Here is an 18,618-nt window from a genome sequence, read left to right as displayed (position 1 = left end):
TTTCCAGTTGGTCAGTGAAGTGATGGCTGAAGTCTTTGGCTCAAGTCTTTACCCCCCTTAGAGCTCCCCTTATTTACCAGCTTTTTGCTGAAATACATTTTAGGAAGGACCCTGTTACCAAAAGTCCTCTTGCTCAGCTGCCTCTTGTAGTTCACAGTCTTTGTTTCTCACACTTTGTACTGTTCTAACAGTAGATAAAAGTGTTGCAGAGCAGTTGCAGTTTACAGGGTCATTGCTTCTAAGCAGAAATGCACAACAAAAGTTCAGCAAAGGGTTAGGTACCGATAACTAAAATACATTTCTCCTTATTTGAGCTGCAGGACAGTGGAGCCAACTGCTCTAAGTGATTTACAATAAAACTTAGCACAGCTTGATGTTGTGCTTGCTCCTTGCCTCCTGGTTTAGAGCTTATACTGCTGACAATCGGAGGTCTCGTTAAAGTTCATCACCACAATTTGCTATTGATAATAGTCCTTTTGAAATCACACCAGGGTTAAGGCACTGGGATACTGAATTCAGAAGTACTCTCACGGAGCTGCTCTCTGGAAGGAAACTGCTTTGTATGTGTTGGATTTTTGAACCTTAGGAGCTAAAGTGCTGGTGCCCCTGTTGCTCTAGTGAAAGGCTCCCGCCATTGCGTGCCCTACAGTCTAAATTTTGGATGTCGGCGAGGAAGAAAAATGGCTTTCATTGTCCCAGAAATTGCAACAATCGGTTGAACTTATTTCCAAATGTAACAAGGAAAGGAGCACTGAAAATACATGGGTAAATTCTGTGCTGTGGTGAATGAAGGGGAGCTGGATTCATTTTTGAAATAAAAATGCATCTAGAATGTGCTATTGATAGCCCACATACATAAACACTGTTATGGCATTCGTGGCCAATGATGCGTCTTGCCGATGAAGGGTATTCTCAGGTATTTTGCATTCATCTACAGCTAACTATGAAATGTTAATTTATTCATGATCTTAATTTGCATTTGGAGGTCTTAATTTGACAGTAGATGCTTTGGCAAATAGATCATTTCAGATGGTCTTCTGCCTCTGCATAACTTTTCTGCTGTCGGGATTTGCTTAGTAGTGAGGGCACCCTAAAGAAAGAGTGATCTGGAGCTCAGCTTTGTAGTTTCTGATACTTCATTATGTAGTGATCTTGTTCATTATCTTCAACAAAGCAAACCTTCCCTAGGAAAAAACCTAAGCCATACTGGACATTGAAAAGTGATTTCAGACAAAGCTTTGCTTTTGTGCTAGCAAATTGTATAAAACATTGTATTTTTAAAAAATTAAGGCTAAAAAAAAAGAACTGAACTCCACCCAAAGCATGGCTGATCCAAGGAGGAGCAGATGTAATTTTCAGAGGAGCATTCAGTTTCCTTAGCAGCAGCTGTGTGAAGAGGAGTCAGAGTTGCATGATCTTTGGTACGAAGGTGCTGTTTTGTTGGGGTGGTGAGGGCGAGGAGGGTGCAGGGCAGAGAGTGTTTGGCTTTACCACTGCACAGGGTTCTCCTGATTTGGACCATTAGCCAAGAGTTTCATTAGGGCTTTAAAATACACAACTATGGTTTCCAAGTGTATTTCATTATGTCATTTTTTTCTTACCTATTTATGACTGATTTGTAAATGGTATTGTTGAGTTGCCTTTCTGTATTAGAAAAAACCATACTCCATAATAGTTTCTAAAGCAAAAAAACCACCTCATTTTTTCCCGAGTACTTTTCAAGTACTGTTCCACTAGTTTTTCCTGAAGCAGTATTTAAAAAGCTGCTAACAGGCTTCTGTTACAAAGTAGAAGTTACATAAAAAGATGTGTAGAGTGATTTATGAAATGGTAAGGGTGATAGTGTCTCCTGCAGAGTGCCACGGGGGGGTTGTGCTCTACTTGCTAAAATGCTCTCCAGCGTTCTTGCTTTGCTTTTTTCCGGCCCCTGTGCCAGAGAGTTCTGTGTGCTGGCAGTCTGTGGGAAACCCACCCGGATATCTTGGTGATTCCTTTGGTGGGAGATGGACCTGGCAGCACAAAACTCACCTCGCTTATTTGCAGTAATTTTATTTTAGCTTTTAGATGCTTATTGTGGTTGCTCAGAGGATGGATCACTTCATGCAGACTGCAGTGTGAATTTCGCTAGCGGTAAACATCAGAAAGGAATTAAACCTCTGCTGATGCACAGCACGCCAGAGGCAGTAGTTTTGGGAGATGTGTTCCATTTAGAAGATCCACAACTTGTTCTTACACCTCGAAACTCAGTCCTGCCAGTTACAGAGTCCCACAGTGATACTTCTATGGAACTGGAAAATTATTTTCAAATACCAGTGGAAATAATTGGTAAGGAGACAGCTGCTTTTCCATCAAAATTAGTGTAATCCTGTGAACTGCCTCAGAAAACTAGAACTACTGCAGAGTCCGAATGGCCCCAGATGTTTGAATGCTCTTCACCCTTGGAGATCGAGCCTTCAAGATCTGGGGGATTTCTGGAAAACTATTACAGCTGCTCTGCTACCAGAATGGGACAGTAATGTGTGTGAATGAAGAGCAAACGTTTCCAATTGTATACTGCACTGGTGAAAAATTAAGGGAAAAAACCTTCATGTGCCCTAAATTAATATGGCTATAATAATAATAATGATAATTAAGAATAATAGTATCCACAGTAGTTGGTCCTGTAATTAATGTACTGTGAAATTTCTGAAGTTATCCTAAAATTCCTTTGTGCAGTGGTTGAAGTCATGTAGTAGAATTAAAGCTTCAAAATCGTCACTGTCACGGACAGGGCTGGGTCCTGCTTACTTCACTAAATCCTGTGCTAGATCCATGCTGGATCTATACACCTGGGCAGCTACAACTAAGGGAGGGCCTTGAGAAGTTCAGATGATTAAAGAGGACAAAGTCCATCTCACTGTCCCAATTAGTGCGTCTCTCTTAGGATCTTAAAAGAAGTACTGGTTGATGGAGTTGGGAAGGCAAGGCTTCTGGGAAGAGCCAGCCCCTCCTTCAGACTTCCTGGGGTTTTTCTATGGAAACAGGAGCACATGTTCAGCTAGATCTGGAAATACTTTTTTATATTTTTAATTAAGAGTAATGCAGGGGATGATGTAGTGATGTATGTATGACTGGGATATTCTTGTTGCCTTCTCTTCCAGGTTGTTACTGAGGCATTTGAGAGTGAGACTGTAAATGCAGTGTGCTGACTATTGCTCATTTTCTTCAGGTTCCTCAGTGGACGAGCTAGAGAATTTGCCATGCTAATCCCTTCTGGAGTTATAACTTAAATGCGTTTGCTATGTTTTAGCAATTTGGAATGATATACTTAATTTTAGTAATTTTCTAAAATTTAGATACTAGTTTTTGTCAGAGCTTGTATATGTTGAGGCAGATCTGAAAATGAAGCATTAAGAAGTTAGGAAATACACCCCTTGGTCCCGTGGTGTTCTGTCTGTGTGGTCATAAAAAGTACCTGGCATTTGAGAGTGCCCTGAGAAGAAGAAAATGCGTTTTTTATTTTTCTACTGTAAATTGTGCAAATATGTGTGTATACAGCATCTTCATTCCCAAGAGCTCCCAGCTGACATATGAACTATTATTTCCAGCACTCCAGCTAAGATGCCAAGTCTCATCCCTGAAGCAACGCTGTGCGAAGAGAAAAGGGACCAGGGTCAAATGCAGTGGGGCCAGTCCTTGTAACCACTTGCTGTGGAGCCCCAACAGCTCCTTCTGTTCTGCTTGAGAGGAGGCCACGAGATGCACTTCCTGACAGTACAACCAAGCAGGATTTTAGCAATTCCAGGGCCAGGACATTATAAAAACGCTCTGGGAAGCTGAACCAACTGTTAAGGCTATTGCACAACACAGATCCCTAAGGGAGGGTCATGCTAGCGCAGTGAAGACATTCTCTGCAGCTGCTGATTTAGATTCTTAACACTGTCAGCATGTACTGTAACACTAGTGACCACATGCACCATTTCAGTCTGGAATTAGATCCAGAGCAGCTGATAATAACAGACTGTAACATTCATTGAACGGAGTCATGACAATTAAGTTTTCTTCCTACTCAGTTCTACATTAGTCTCCTGTGCTTTTCCTCCAGCCTGCTTTCCACCAAGCAATAAGAAAGCAAGACAAACCCTATAAACACCCATGATTCCCATGCATGATTTGGCAAAAAATTATTTCCAGGTTTTCTTTTTCTGAAAAATGAGATAATAGATCTGTTCTGTACCCTCATGCCACTTTTGCCTGGCTGAAGAGGTGAGTTCTGGGATCTGTGGAATATTGGTAGCTCCAGATAGAAACAGGGTGTCTGTACCATCTTGTTCCCTGAACACTGCTGTCACCCTGAAGTCCTGTTATACCTGAAGGATCTCACAGACCCCAGCCAAAGTGAGAGAGCTCTGTAATTTTAAATTGAAAAGCTTTCAAATTTGGGCTGCTGGTCACAAGGCAGTTCCAGCATGAGTTTAGACTGAATGATTTGCTAAAACTTGGTAACCAGTCAGAGAAGCAGCTTATTGCGAGAAGTCAGCTTAGTCCTTGCCCAGTTTACAAAGCCCCTGTTCAGCTTTTGTGCTGTCTGCCTGTCTAAACAGCAGTATAACCCTAATATTTAACAGAAAAGGCTGAAACGGCAAAGAAGTGGCTGACTATTGTATTCCTCAAATGATGCTAGTGCATCCCTGGATGTTCAGCTGGCATGAAGTCCACTGGAAGTAGCAACTAAAATAAGCAATATTCATCCCCAAAAGCCATGCACATATCCAGGCAAGTAAGAACTCCACGTGTTAGGAAGCAAGTGGCTTTCGTTAAATGGGATCCCAAAGTTCAGCAAAACATTAAAGTAAAATTAAGGTGGGGCAGAACATATGTAAGAGAAGTCTCTGAATTCACCTTTGTCCTTCACCTGGTAGGATTAGATCACATCACACATTGGAAATGGTGGTGCCTTTGGAGTGGATGTGTGTGGGGGTTGCCAGCTGCATTATTCAAATACTTTGCTGTGTTACAGCCTGCAGAGCACACAGAGAAATCCGTCCAGCAGCCAGACTGCGGCTCATTGGCAGGTGGGGTGATGTGTGTCAGCCTTCAGTTCGACTTCACAGCCTGATTTCTTCAGATGATGCAATTACTGATGAAACTGAGCGAAGAGGAGGAATGGGCAGAGGCTGTTAAAAAAAGCAGTAGCATGTTAGTCATGTATAACCAGGGCTTTAGGAAAGGGAACCTGTGATCACCTTCCTTGCCTCCTCACTATCCTAATTACAAAACCCCAGTCTTGTACCTAAGGAAGTGGCTGAGGGAACAAAGGCAGCCATAATGCCTTACTTTTACAGCCTCAAAAGAAAGAAGGGGATGTGGATGCTCCAGGGACATTACTATAAAATACTTCAGAACAGCATCAGCCTGTCAAAAAAATCTATGGGTGACTAAAGAGCTGTCTTTCAAGTAAGGCAAAATATTTCCTCTCCAGTACTCATGAACAAACTTGGAAATAAAACAGCAGTCCAGCCAGTCTTCAAAAATTAAATTCTCTCTCCAAATGCCAGCATGGCTTCCTGGGTTATTAACACTCTGCTACTATGAGATGTTTGGTTTTATTTTTGTTTTGAGAAAATTCGGTACCCTTCAACTTTCCTGGCCAGCTGTGATGTTCCAAAGGCAGATTAAAGAAAACCAGGATTACAGTTTTACAAATGGGGAAACAAGGTTTAAAAAGGGCTCAAGTGATTTTTCCAAGGTCAGTTATTCCATGCATCAAGACACAAAGTCAAGAACTGAAGCTGAGCTTTCTAACCTCCAGTTCAGGTCTCCAGATGATGCTGCCCCTTATGTGCAAGAGAAAACTAAGAATCTTAATGACTCCTTATGGTTTCTGTACCATGTAATATCCAGTATTTTGGATATGGTTCCCTGGGAGCGTTCAGAACGGCTGCCTCTGAGTATAGCACTTCTGTGCTCACAGACTGGAGACACTAAGGATGTTTCTTTGTCTCCCACACCCTTCTGTTGTGCATCACAGGGAGAAAACTTCATGAAGATAAGAACAGGATGTTGTTATGTGGAATGAGCTGAGAGTACAGGAATTTAAAGGCTGCCTTCATCATCTCTTTATTTTTGTGAAGAATTAACAGCCATATATTAATAATAGGTTCAATAGCACTTTTCAAGGTAAGTGGTGGGAATGAGGAGAGTGCAGCAGCAGTTGTAGTTTGGCCATATGTACTGGGCTTGTGTGGCAAGGTTTTGGTAGCGGGGGGGCTACAGGGGTGGCTTCTGTGAGAAGCTGCTAGAAGCTTCCCCCGTGTCTGATAAAGCGAATGCCAGCCAGCTCCACACGGACCTGCCACTGGCCAAGGCCAAACCCATCAGTGATGGTGGTGGCACCTCTGGGATAACATATTTAACAAGGGGAAAAAACATCTCTGCAATTGCAGCTGGAGAGAGGACTGAGAATACATGAGACACAGCTCTGCAGACACCAAGGTCAGTGAAGGAGGGGGAGGAGGTGCTCCAGGTGCCAGAGCAGAGATTCCCCTGCAGCTCGTGGTGCAGCCCATGGTGAGGCAGCTGTGCCCTGCAGCCCGTGGAGGTTCATGGTGGAGCAGATCTCCACCTGCAGCCTGTGGAGGACCCCACGGCAGATCAGGTGGATGTGCCCGAAGGAGGCTGTGACCCTGTGGGAAGCCCACGCTGGAGCAGGTTTGCTGGCAGGACTTGTGACCCCATGAGGGACGCACACTGGAGCAGTCTGTTCCTGAAGGGCTGCACCCCAGGGAAGGGACCCACGCTGGGGCAGTGCATGGAGAACTGCAGCCCGTGAGAAGGCCTTATGTTGGAGAAGTTTGTGAACTGTCTCCCATGGGAGGGATGCCATGCTGGGGCAGGGGAAGAGCGTGAGGAGTCCTCCCCTTGAGGAGGAAGGAGTGGCAGGAACAGCATGTCATGAACTGACCTCAACCCCCATTCCCCTTTCCCCTGTGCCGCTGGCAGAGAGGAGGTAAAGAAAATGAAGAGTAAAGCTGAGCCTGGGAAGAAGGGAGGGGTGGGAAGAAGGTGTTTTAAGATTTGTTTTTATTTCTCATTACCCTACTCTGATTTGATTGGTAATAAATGAAACTAATCTCCCCAGGTCAAATCTGGTTTGCCTACAATGACAGTAATTGGTGAGTGATCTCTCCCTGTCCTTCTCTTGACCCACAAACCTTTTGTTATATTCTCTCTCCCCTGTCAGCTGAAGAGGGGGGTGACAGAGCAGCTTTGGTGGGCACCTGGCATTCAGCCAGGGTCAACCCACCACACCGTACTTCCAGTCGTATACTGTATGTACATACTACATATGTACAAGCACATATTAAGTGAAGGATAAAGCCAATTTCTGTCCTGTAAAACAGCTGTAAGCTCTACTTTTAATGTCTTTGCTCACAGCTTGATTTTAATAGGAAGTGGAGACTAAAAGATTTCCTACACTGGTCATAGGCAGAAACAATCAGCATGTGACGAGACCTTGCAGTTTCTGCAGCATCTGGTTTCTAGCTTCCCACAGCACTCTCAGGCTTGACTGAAATATTCTTGATGAGCATTTGGCAGTGGATCGACCCAAATGGCCAACTGGCTGCAGATCTTCATTCTCTGAGCTGCACTTTCTTCATCTGATGAACTTAATTTGGATTAAGTATCTTGTTTCAATTGTTCCCTATTGCAAATGAAGTAAAAACCCTTTCACCACAATACAATCCCATCTTGCATTTTAAAAAAAAAATGTTTCATGTGTGAAAGACACAATTCCTAATGTCTAAATAGCACAAGCAATACTGGTGTTGGGCTTCATTGCCATACAGCAATTCCAACAGTACTTGTTGAAAACTCCAAAACAAGTCTTAGAGAGTTCTTTTACGGTAACACTTGAAGGTTAAAATTCAGAGATGGGCATTGCCCTCCAAAGATGACTCATAGTGAGACATGCGTGTGCTTCTGTCAAGCTGTCTGCCAAAATTAATAGAAAAATCTCTGCTCGTTCTGATCCTGTCTGGAGGTACCCTGTGAATAGTCTGTCTTGTCTTTGGCAGCTGCAGGGGCATCAGCAGCAGGAGCAGATGAGTGCCTACAGCCATAGAGCCACGGGGGACAGGCGGTGACTGTCAGGGTGACACTGGAGGCAGGGTGACACTGGTCTGAGAGTAAAGGGAGCAAAAGCACTAGGAAGTGTCACCTGGGCTCTTTGGGCAGGTGGAAACCTGCTCTTATGGAAGGGCTGTAGCTTTAAGGAAAAAGGCTGATCTTGCTTCATCTTGCCTTCAGGCATCAGGAGCTCATGCAGTTTTTTTTTTCCCTAAGAGTTCGCCTTCTCCTGCGCCCATGCAGAAAAAGTATTATTTTCTTGAATGCTTTGGTTTCAACCCCCAAACCACAGCTGGAGCACCCAGATGGCTGCAGAGCTGCATGTGGACACCCAAAAGCCCCACTTCATCCCATACCCTTTGCATTTCTTGTGGTGGGAGGTTTGGCTGGCACAAGATATCTGTGAGTCAAACACGGTTCACTGTGAATCAGTTCCCTGTTTGCAGCTCACAGATGCAATCTGCAGCTAAATTATAATAATTTCCATTGAATAATAGGAGATATTCAAGATTAACATAAACTGACACCTAAATTTGCTCCCAAAGACAGCAGTCCTGGCTGCTCTGCAGGCAAGAAGTGAGACATGGCCCTTTCCTGATGGACATGCAACCTCAGGCAGCCTCTACTCCAGCTTAAGTGTCTGCTCTGCAAGAGCTGAGCTCAGCTGGCCCCAGCCCCAGAGCTTTATGGTTTTTTTTCATCTTGGGCAAATGAGTTTTCTGCAGTTTTCCCTCCAGCACATTTCACAGCAGGCAATCTAGTATGTTTTGTCTCTGTATGTAGAAGTCACCTGTATTTCAAATGGGGGGGGGGGGGGGGGGGGATTAATTTTTAGAACAACAGCTATGCATGTGTGATTTCTTAGATGGGAAGTTACAATGTAGAGGCTGAACTGATCTGCTGAAAGAGCCTCTCTCAGTGCTGGCCTCCTGTGAAGCAGTGAGACAGCAGGTACACCTGGGTAAGAGAAGGAGTGATGATGCCTTTGAAAACAAGAGAAGAAGTGTATTGCCTGTGTTCTCAGCTGGCCAGAAAGCCTGGACTCAAGGGAAATTAGAGCTACCTGGGCCTGGCACAAGGTCTGTGCAGTGTTAAGGGTTTTTTCCAAGAGTGACAAGGAGAGTTAAAGCATTGGGCAGCAGTACAGAAAATGATTGCAATGAACAGCTCAAGTGAGCATTTCTGTGCCCCTGTAACCCTCTGGCCATGCTCCTTGTTCATACTGCACCAAGCAGGTATGGCTGAAAGCTGCCCTGGCTTGGCGATGGCATTGCTGGTGTGCTTTGGAAAGTGGAAACCCAAAATCCTCCTTGCAAATCTGTTGCCTGACTGTACCTCTGCTGCCTGACCCCTGCCCAGATGGGTGCTGGCAGCAGATTTGTTGTGCAAGCCTTGGCCTGGTCTCAACCTTACAGTCACAATTCCGTCTGTAATCCCTTACAGACCAACAATTCTCTTGAGGCCCAGATGCCGGGGCCTTGTTGCTAACAGCTGCTGCCTGTAAAGCATCAGTAGCTAATTTTGGGCAGACTTCTGTGGGAGAAACGACTCCAAGCCATGTTTTTGGATTAAGGATGATGATCGTATGTGCTCATTAAACTCAGCTGGCACTGCAGGCACTAACACACTCCCAGCTCAGTGGTGGGAGGTGCTGGGGGATGTTGAGTGAGATTTTTAGATTTTTGGCTGCTTGCTCTGATTTGCTTGTGGTTGGAGAATCCAAAGAGGGAGAACAACCATCAGATGGTCCTGGCCTGCTTTGAGAAGGTAAGGAGATAGAAAAGGAGGTGTCTGGGAAGAAAAGAGGTGTGTGTGATAGGGCCTAGCTCAGCTGGGCGCAGAAGTGGTGTGGAAGGTTTGTGGAGTTTGTGAGCTGCTCCCAGTGCAGCTGCTCTCACTGTCACCTCCCCAGGGACTTGTCCCTGGTGCTTTTTTAGAGTGACAACCCACTGCTGGCTCCAGAGTGAGATGGTTGCTGTACTGAGGATTTTATACTCATTTTAAAATTAATCTACAACAATAGTACCATCTGCATTGTGCAGAAAGATGCAAGATAGCCAGATAGTAAGGAAATAATGGGAAGAGAAGGAATTGGATTTGAAAAAGTAAAAGAAGTAGTTCCTCATTTCCCTATAAAAAAGAGGAGAAGGGAATGGATTTTAAAATAGCAAAATTGTTGTTCCTTTTCTCAGTGAGTGATGGCAAGTAAGGGTGATGGTATCTAAGTCCTCCAAATCACACGTGATGGACTATAAGTGATTAAGAGAGATGCTTAGAACCATTGTGAGTCCAACTGCAACTGTCCATCCAGCAGAAGGCAGATTGTCTGCTGCAGCAAATGGCTGCCTCTGGAGGGGATAGGTGTTTTTCCCTTTGACTACTGACTATTTTCTGTCAGCCTGAAGGCCGTGTGAATGAAATGGGGCTACAGAAAATAAACTGGTGAGAGTGGAGGGGAGGCATCACATCTCTGGCCACCAGGCATTGCAAACTCAACTGTAGATGTGTGCGTATGTCTGTGTATACATGTGCTTTATATATACATATACACACTTAGAGGAATGTAATGACTAGAGGACTCAAACTGCTGTGCTATTTTGTGCGTATTTCTGCTGTAGACCCCCACACAGTTGGTTCTGGTGAACACATTGTGAAGAGCAGTCTGGAGCCTCTAGCAGTAGCACAGAGTGCTTTCACAGGAGGACTTTACTCCTTTTTCCTTGCTCCACTCCCATCTCTTTCAAAAGAGCGAAGTCTCCGGGCTGAGGGAGCTGAGCAGGACATGTGTGAGGTGGGGGTGGAGGTGGGGCAGCCGGGGCCTGAGCCTATAAAGCTGGAGGAGGGTTTAGGTGCTGGGAGCAGGATGGCCTCAGCTGAGAAGAGGCAGCAACGGAGGAAGTGGCGTGGGGCTGTGCGGCCCATGGAGGGTATGGGAGGAAGGGAGCACCCTGTAACGCAGCCCTGTTGGGGAGGGTGGGGGGTGTACAGGGACTGAATGCCAGGGTGGGAGGGCTGGGATGGAGGCCTGACTCTCAGCATGGCTTTGCATTTGTCCTTCTCTAGTCCAGTTTGATGTCTTGAGTACCAATACCTTGCTGAAGGTTCAGAAAACTGGTAGTGCCTTTAAAAACCAAAAAAAAAATCCACTTTAGAGTATAAGCTTCTTTTTTAAAAAAAATGTTCTCTTTTTCTCATGCTGCGTGAAGGACCAGTGAATTGAGTCATTGTTTTGGTAGAAGGCAGTGGCTGCTTCTTTGTTTTTAAACAGAAGCTGCCTTTGAGAATTTAACACAGACTTTGTGAAGGATTGACCAACCTTTCTAGCATAAAGGGAATTACCAGGTCCAGGCAATTTACCAATGAGAAGATTTTCTCTAATGCGCTGTCCTACCCTCTGCCTGTTTTAGTAGATGCTCAGAAAATGAAGAATTCTGTTAAAAGTTCAGACTACATAGAAAGACTGGCTCATAAATACATGGTAACTTTTTTCTAATTACTGCTTCTCTGTCTCCATTTTAGAATATAGTTTAGAAATTGTTAGTTGCTTTGTCATTAGCCTGATAGTGCAGCTAGCTGTGTTGGAGAAGAGTGTGTGAAGAACAGGTGTCACCTGCAAAGAAACAAATTAATTCAAATGGTGTCACCTGCAAAGAAACAAAAAGGGAGGGAGGAAGCTATTCCACTTCTGTGCTACCACCTGGGGAATAAGGGGGCTATTTGTTTGTAAGGTCTCTGTAGCAAGAGCTTCAGAAAAAATGAGGATGTAGTTTTAGCCATTTCTCTGCAGCTACATTTCTGAGATGCACACCCACCAAAAGCAAAGAAACAAACAAAACGTCAGTGCAAATCAAAAAACATTTTGTAAAGGTATTTACAGACCTGGAGTAACTGTTCCTAGTAAATGCAAGGCATGTTCTGGTTAACTTCCCATTGTGTTTTGGGTTTGGTTTTTGGAGGGGAGGGGCAGGGGTGGAAGATTTCCATTATTTCCCTTATGTCTCACTTGCATGATCCAATCAGCACCACAAATATGGGATATTTGGAAGGACAAGCTGATTTCAGAGGGCAAAGCTTTGGGGAAACACAGCATCTACAGTTTGTACTAGAACTTCAGCTTCAACCTGAGGCTGCGGTAATTTCTGCTTTGAGTACCATTTCTTTCCCTTCCTCCTCTGCAGCAGAAATGCATAGTAGAGTCAAGTACGGAGTCTGAGTCTGAATCCAGTGCGGAGGTAAGAACTGACTCTCTGAAGCATTTTGATGGTGATGAGATTCCCAGATGAGTACCCAACTCTTCCTGCGGTCCCATGCATGGCTGCTGGGGTGTTTGGTTTTGTGACTGTAAAAGGAAAGGGGGGAAAAATCCCAACAACCCCAAACCCAACACTATATTCTGTCCATTAGGCTCTTCCTTACAACTGTTATTAATTTTAGTAAAACTGATTCCTGGGGGATGAGGCAAGAAAGTGTCAGTGTTTTAGGTAGACAAAATGTAGCATAAGCACTTCTTTGCTAAGAAGCGCTTAAAGCTGAACTGAGTTGTTTCTGATGGTTAACTTTCAGTAGCTCTGGTCCAGCAGGATTTCTACAGCTCTGGGTGGACAACCTCTACCTTCTGACTGTCCGTTCTGGATGAGATTGAGAGCAGCTCTGTTGCTGTAGCAGTTACTTATGAGTATTGGCAACTTCCTGAGCGTTGTTCTTTCAAACCAGTGTTTAATGTTGATGATAAAAACCGCTGATTCTGGAGTGGAGAACTAAACATTTCTGGGTGAAAAGTCTTCAGAATTGATGCTTGCTGTTAGTCCATGCGAATTGCTGTGCTCTGTGGCTTAGAGAAGCTGTTTGCCAGGAACCTGTCACCATTTTACCTTCCAGAAGGCACAGGGGAAAGCTGGAGCTGTCTGTGGTCTCCTTCTGAGAGAGACAAGGCCGGAAGTCCAGCAGTCTGGCCGGGCTGGGTGGAAGAGGGGCTCGCAAAGGTGGTGGTTGCTCTCACCGAGGGTGCCGTGGCAGGTGCCAGACCAGGGCTGGGCAATTTCTGGGCTCTTTGGAGAAGCACAAGCTGCTTTTCTTCATTGCCCAGCACTACCCCTGGCTTTGTGGGGATGTCCCTGTGTCCTTGAACTACCACAAAAATGCACAGTTGCGAAGGGGCTTGGACTTCAGCTCTTCCACTGAAGCTTTCAGGTTCCTGCTGTGAGGAGTCCAGATTTGCCAAGCCCTGCTTTGCATCTGCGGTGCTCAGACCCTCCTCCTTCCCCACTGAATCAGGCACAGCAACGGTTGGCAGCTTATTCTCAGATCAGCTGTGGTGGATCCTTCTAATGGAGCACTTTCCTTGCAGTAAACATGTTTCCCCTCTTTGTGCGACTGCTTTGTACCTGTGGTTTGCTTTTGAAAGGGAGTCTCCCTACATGGCTTTTTTTTAATAGGCCCAGACTGTAAGCACTATTGCAGAATGATGTCCTTCTCAAGCATCAATTCATGAAGAAGGCTCTTTGTTCAGGTCTGGACAAGTCTATCTTTGACCATGCAGGGAAAAGAAGCCTGAAACCTCAGTGGTACAGCAGTGATAGTGAGACTGATTGGAAGGACTGGGTTTGACTGTGTTAGTTATAGAACTCTCCAAAGGACAGCAAATTTGTAATCCAACTAATAAGGAAGAATTTCAGATCATCCCTATGTAAAAGAACAAAAAGGGACCTGAGTGGGAGGGAAGCTCTCTGAATTATATCTGTCTTGTCTGCTGTTAGTTAAATGCTGATTTGGTTTATGTTTCTGGTGGTAAGGTATACAATTACTCGTTGTTCCCCTTATAGCACTGTTTTAAGTGCAGTAAGACCATAGCTTTCCTCAGTCCCTCCACTTTAGACTAACTTTACCAGGCCTTTAAAAGTTAGACTGAGGTACGCTTTTTACTGTCTTCTAGTAAGGGGACAATCTGGCTTCCTCTTCTCTAGGATTTTTACCTAATCTGGTTTTACTTTGATCAATAATTCACAGGAAGGTGCTTTATAAACCCTATGTTAACTTCTCTTAAATAGGTTGTGCCTAGCCCACTTGCTGGAAGACTCAAGAAAGCAAGGGACTCCAGGGGACTGCAAGTAGGTTTGGCTGTTATGCAGCAGTCTTGTTCTCAGTGTAGCATCCTGAAATTAAAATATAGGTGGGAATGTGTGGGTAAACAGAAAAACTTCCATAGTAAGTCTGTGACTTATGTTGAAGGTGGTTTTAAAGGCCACTGTATGTTGCCTTTTGTATTTATTTTAATGGACAAATAAACATCTCTAAATATGGTGGATGCTTATTTTAGTTTTTAGATCCTTATGATGGTGATTCAGAAGATGCATCCATTCACTCTGACTGTAGCTTGAACTCTTTAAATAGTATAAAAGTTGCACCATGGGTAAACAGTTCCCCAAGAACAGTGGCTTTGGAGAATGCTGATACTTCAGAAGATGAAGAGTCCTTCTCTAAACCTCCAGACTGGCTCTGCCCAGAAACAGAAGTCAGTGAAATTCAGACAGTAAGTGACTGTAAAGCACCCCTGGAACTTCCTAGCCAAGAGAAGGATTTTCAGAGAAGCCTGTTGCAATCATCTGAACTGCCTAGAACTGCAGAAGTGTGGCTGACACCTGATCATTCCTTACCGATGAGTATTAACCCTTCAGCCTCTGCAGATCTCCTTGCAAGCCCAGGTGACAGTGTTCCACAGCGCATGCTAGCAGCTGATTGTGGTGGCACAATGGCCAGACAGCCTCTAATTAAAAGAAAACAAGGGCTTCCCATTCCAGAAGGGGCTAGCGAAAAACTAAGAAGAAAGAAATTCCGTGCAACTTAATCTGAGGTATGAATAGATCATTGGACAAACTGTTTGTTCTGAAGAATGAACCTGGTAGAGATTTCTTTTGTAGATGGTACCTGAACTGAACAAGCTTTAAACAAACTAGCTCAAGCCTGTTAGACATGCAGCTGCACTGTGTACTGTAAGCTTTGAGATCCACCTGAAGATAGAATCAACTAAACAAGCTTTTGTGGGAGTTTTAAGTGAAAACTAGCCAAGGTATGTCCACAGCTTTGTGCCTGGGGCCTCTCGAAGCACCAGCCTGACTCCTGTACCTAGCACCTGGAGGCACCTGCTCAGTTTCACAGTAACTTGAAAAAAGTATTACAAGGCTCTGTTGGGAAGGAAGGACTGCATGGTTGCTAGTAGCTTTCAATAGCTATAGCTTACCTCACATCTGCTTCGTGTCAGTGTTTGGCTCTTCATAGGTCTGACCTACTGTCAGACAGGAGGAAGGAGCTGTATGGTGAATGATCTTACAGGTTTGTCTACAACTAACTGAATTGCATTAAGTTGAACTGACTGCAACTAAAGGCAATCTAGCTTTTTTTTTTTTTTTTCCCCTCCTTCAAACAGGGAGAAGTTGATTTGTGCTATTAACATATCTGTTCCTATTTTGAACAATGTTTTAGGTATACAGTCATGGTATACCTGCCAGTTTGTAGTTTATGATGTGAAGTTGAACACAGCAGCTGAGAGCACTCTTCTTCCTTAGTGAGAACAATCACTTGGGAGCTGCACAGGTGGTGCACACTGATGGGAGGCCAGTTAGCCAGCAAAAACTGTCTCTCTGATCTCCCTCTCATCTATGGTAATTTCTTTTATCACCTTTAGAATATGGGTAGTCCATTTACATGGAAGGGGAACTATTATCTATAAAAGTATAATGATGGCTTAAAATAGGTTGGTACCAACTACTTGTGAAAGCATTAATTCTGTATGACTGGCAGAGAGTTGTAATTTGCAGTTTCTTTCATAAGGTAGAAAGCCACTCAAAATACTATATAACTTGTAGCCTTGCACCCTTCTACTAACAGCTACGTATTTATTTCATTAAAGCAACTTTGCTTTCATCCTTATCCTCAATCTGGAGATGGTTTTTAATCAGTTTGGAAGCAAACTGGTTAGAACAATAAAATTGAGGCCCCCTAAGACACAAGTTACTGTGCTTGCCCTCTGACTTGCCCCAGTGGCAAAAAATGCTGTTGGTGAACACTGTGAAGTTAATTGCAAAAAAATCCCAAACCCTTGATAGCTATAGATTTGTGTGTACTGCAACTAGGCCACAGATCTCTCTAGAATTTCCCAAAGAGTTGTGGTGAATGGAGTTAAATCCAGTTGGAGGCCGGTCATGAGTGGTGTCCCCCAGGGCTCGGTTTTGGGGCCACTCTTGTTTAACATCTTTATTGATGATCTAGACGAAGGGATCGAGTGCTCCCTCAGTAAGTTTGCAGACGACACCAAGCTGGGTGGGAGTGTTGATCTGCTCGAGGGTAGGGAGGCTCTGCAGAGAGATCTGGACAGGCTGGAGCGATGGGCTAAGGCCAACTGGATGAGTTTCAATAAGGCCAAATGCTGGGTGCTGCACTTGGGCCACAACAACCCCCAGCAGGGCTACAGGCTTGGGGAGGAGTGGCTGGAGAGCTGCCAGTCAGAGAGGGACCTGGGGGTGTTGATTGACAGCCGGCTGAACATGAGCCAGCAGTGTGGCCAGGTGGCCAAGAAGGTCAATGGCATCCTGGCTTGTATCAGAAATAAAGTGGCCAGCAGGGACAGGGAAGTGATCTTACCCCTGTACTCGGCACTGGTGAGGCCGCACCTCGATTACTGTGTTCAGTTTTGGGCCCCTCACTACAAAAAGGACATTGAATTACTCGAGCGTGTCCAGAGAAGGGCAACGAAGCTGGTGAAGGGTCTGGAGCACATGTCGTACGAGGAGCGGCTGAGGGAACTGGGGTTGTTTAGTCTGGAGAAGAGGACGCTGAGGGGAGACCTCATCGCCCTCTACAGCTACCTGAAAGGAGGTTGCAGAGAGCTGGGGATGAGTCTCTTTAACTGAGTAACAAGTGATAGGACAAGAGGTAATGGCCTCAAGTTGCGCCAGGGAAGGTTTAGACTGGATATTAGGAAGCATTTCTTTACAGAACAGGTTGTTAGGCGTTGGAATGGGCTGCCCAGGGAGGTGTTGGAGTCCCCATCCCTGGAGGTGTTTAAGGGTAGGGTCGACATAGCGCTGAGAGATATGGTGTAGATGGGAACTGGCAGTGTTAGGTCAATGGTTGGACTAGATGATCTTCAAGGTCCTTTCCAACCTAGATGATTCTGTGATTCTGTGAATTAACTCATGAAAAGCTTCAAAAATGTGACTTTGTGATGCAGCCAAGCCCTTCATCCCTGTGTTGGGGAGGTCATACCCTTTTAAGTCGTAACTGCTGCATAGTCTTCAACCACCTCATCTGAGGATAACTAAAATTTACTACTGACCCTCAAACTAATCTAATGAGGACTTCACTTAAACCAGTTGTTTAACACACCATACCAAAATAAATAATCCACTAGGAAAAAATAATACAGGAATAGTCAGGAGAAAAATAAGTTGAAAGGTGAGCCATGTGGGACAGTATATACTGAGATATTCAAAGTGTGCTTATTCAGTATGAGAATGTGGATTACTGTCTGAAAATGCACCTTTTGTTAATTCAGGCCTAATGCAGAAGTGAAGAGCTGAACATATTTGAGACTCTCCTGATCTCGTCATTAGTACTTGCTAATAGGTAGAACTGGTTTAACTGTAGATTTTTACAGGAGCTGTAAGCTGGTACCACAGCCCAGGTGCTGAGCTGTGCACAAGTAGTTGCTGAAAGGCACATGTTCAGCCGGGCTGCTAACAGCTACGGCTTATACATATTTAAGCCAACACGGCTAGGAGGAGGCCTGCTTCCTCACTGTAGAATGTATCTGAAATGAGCCTGGAGGGAAGGACAGTATGAATTCCAGATACTAATATTCTGGTGATGGAAAAGAAAGCAACTCTCAAAAGCTGAAAACAGAACAAGGACATTATATTATGGTTAAAACTGATTTGGATGATGCATGTACTTCCCATGGGTATGAGTACAAGCAGCAGTCAAAGATTACATGATGCACTGGTCTGGGGTTCATTCTTTGTAAGGTAATAAAATCAGCCAGGACAGTTCAACCTACAGCAATTAACTACACAAAACAGTATGGAGAGTGTAGAGAGCAAGAATTCTGTATTTTGGCAACTACTAGGCATCAGCTGAAACAAGTATGTGAGGCAGGCTGAGATAACAGTTGTTCCTCCCAGCATAGGCCTGTGCTGTAGAACCACCTATCACAGAAAAAAATACTACCATTGATTCAGGTTCAGAAAATTACGGCTTTCACAGGAGAAACCGCTGGAAGGAACTCCTTAGATTTCTATTTTGAGATTAAAAAGCTGTGCACCTGTATTCTGTATATGCACCTTTGAACACTTGACATTAGCCACTGCAAGAGGACAGTTGTTCTGAGAGGAGGATCAGATGAGTAGAAATGCTTAACCAATGGATTACTTGGGATCAGAGAAAGCAAGTGAATACCCAAACCATTACAGCAACCCAAGCAATTAGCAGGAATTCTCAGCTCCCCTAATTTGGTAA

Source organism: Strix uralensis, chromosome 4 (assembly GCF_047716275.1).
Source record: "Strix uralensis isolate ZFMK-TIS-50842 chromosome 4, bStrUra1, whole genome shotgun sequence".
NCBI classification, from domain to species: Eukaryota; Metazoa; Chordata; class Aves; order Strigiformes; family Strigidae; genus Strix; species Strix uralensis.
Note: the sequence above shows the minus strand (reverse complement) of the source record.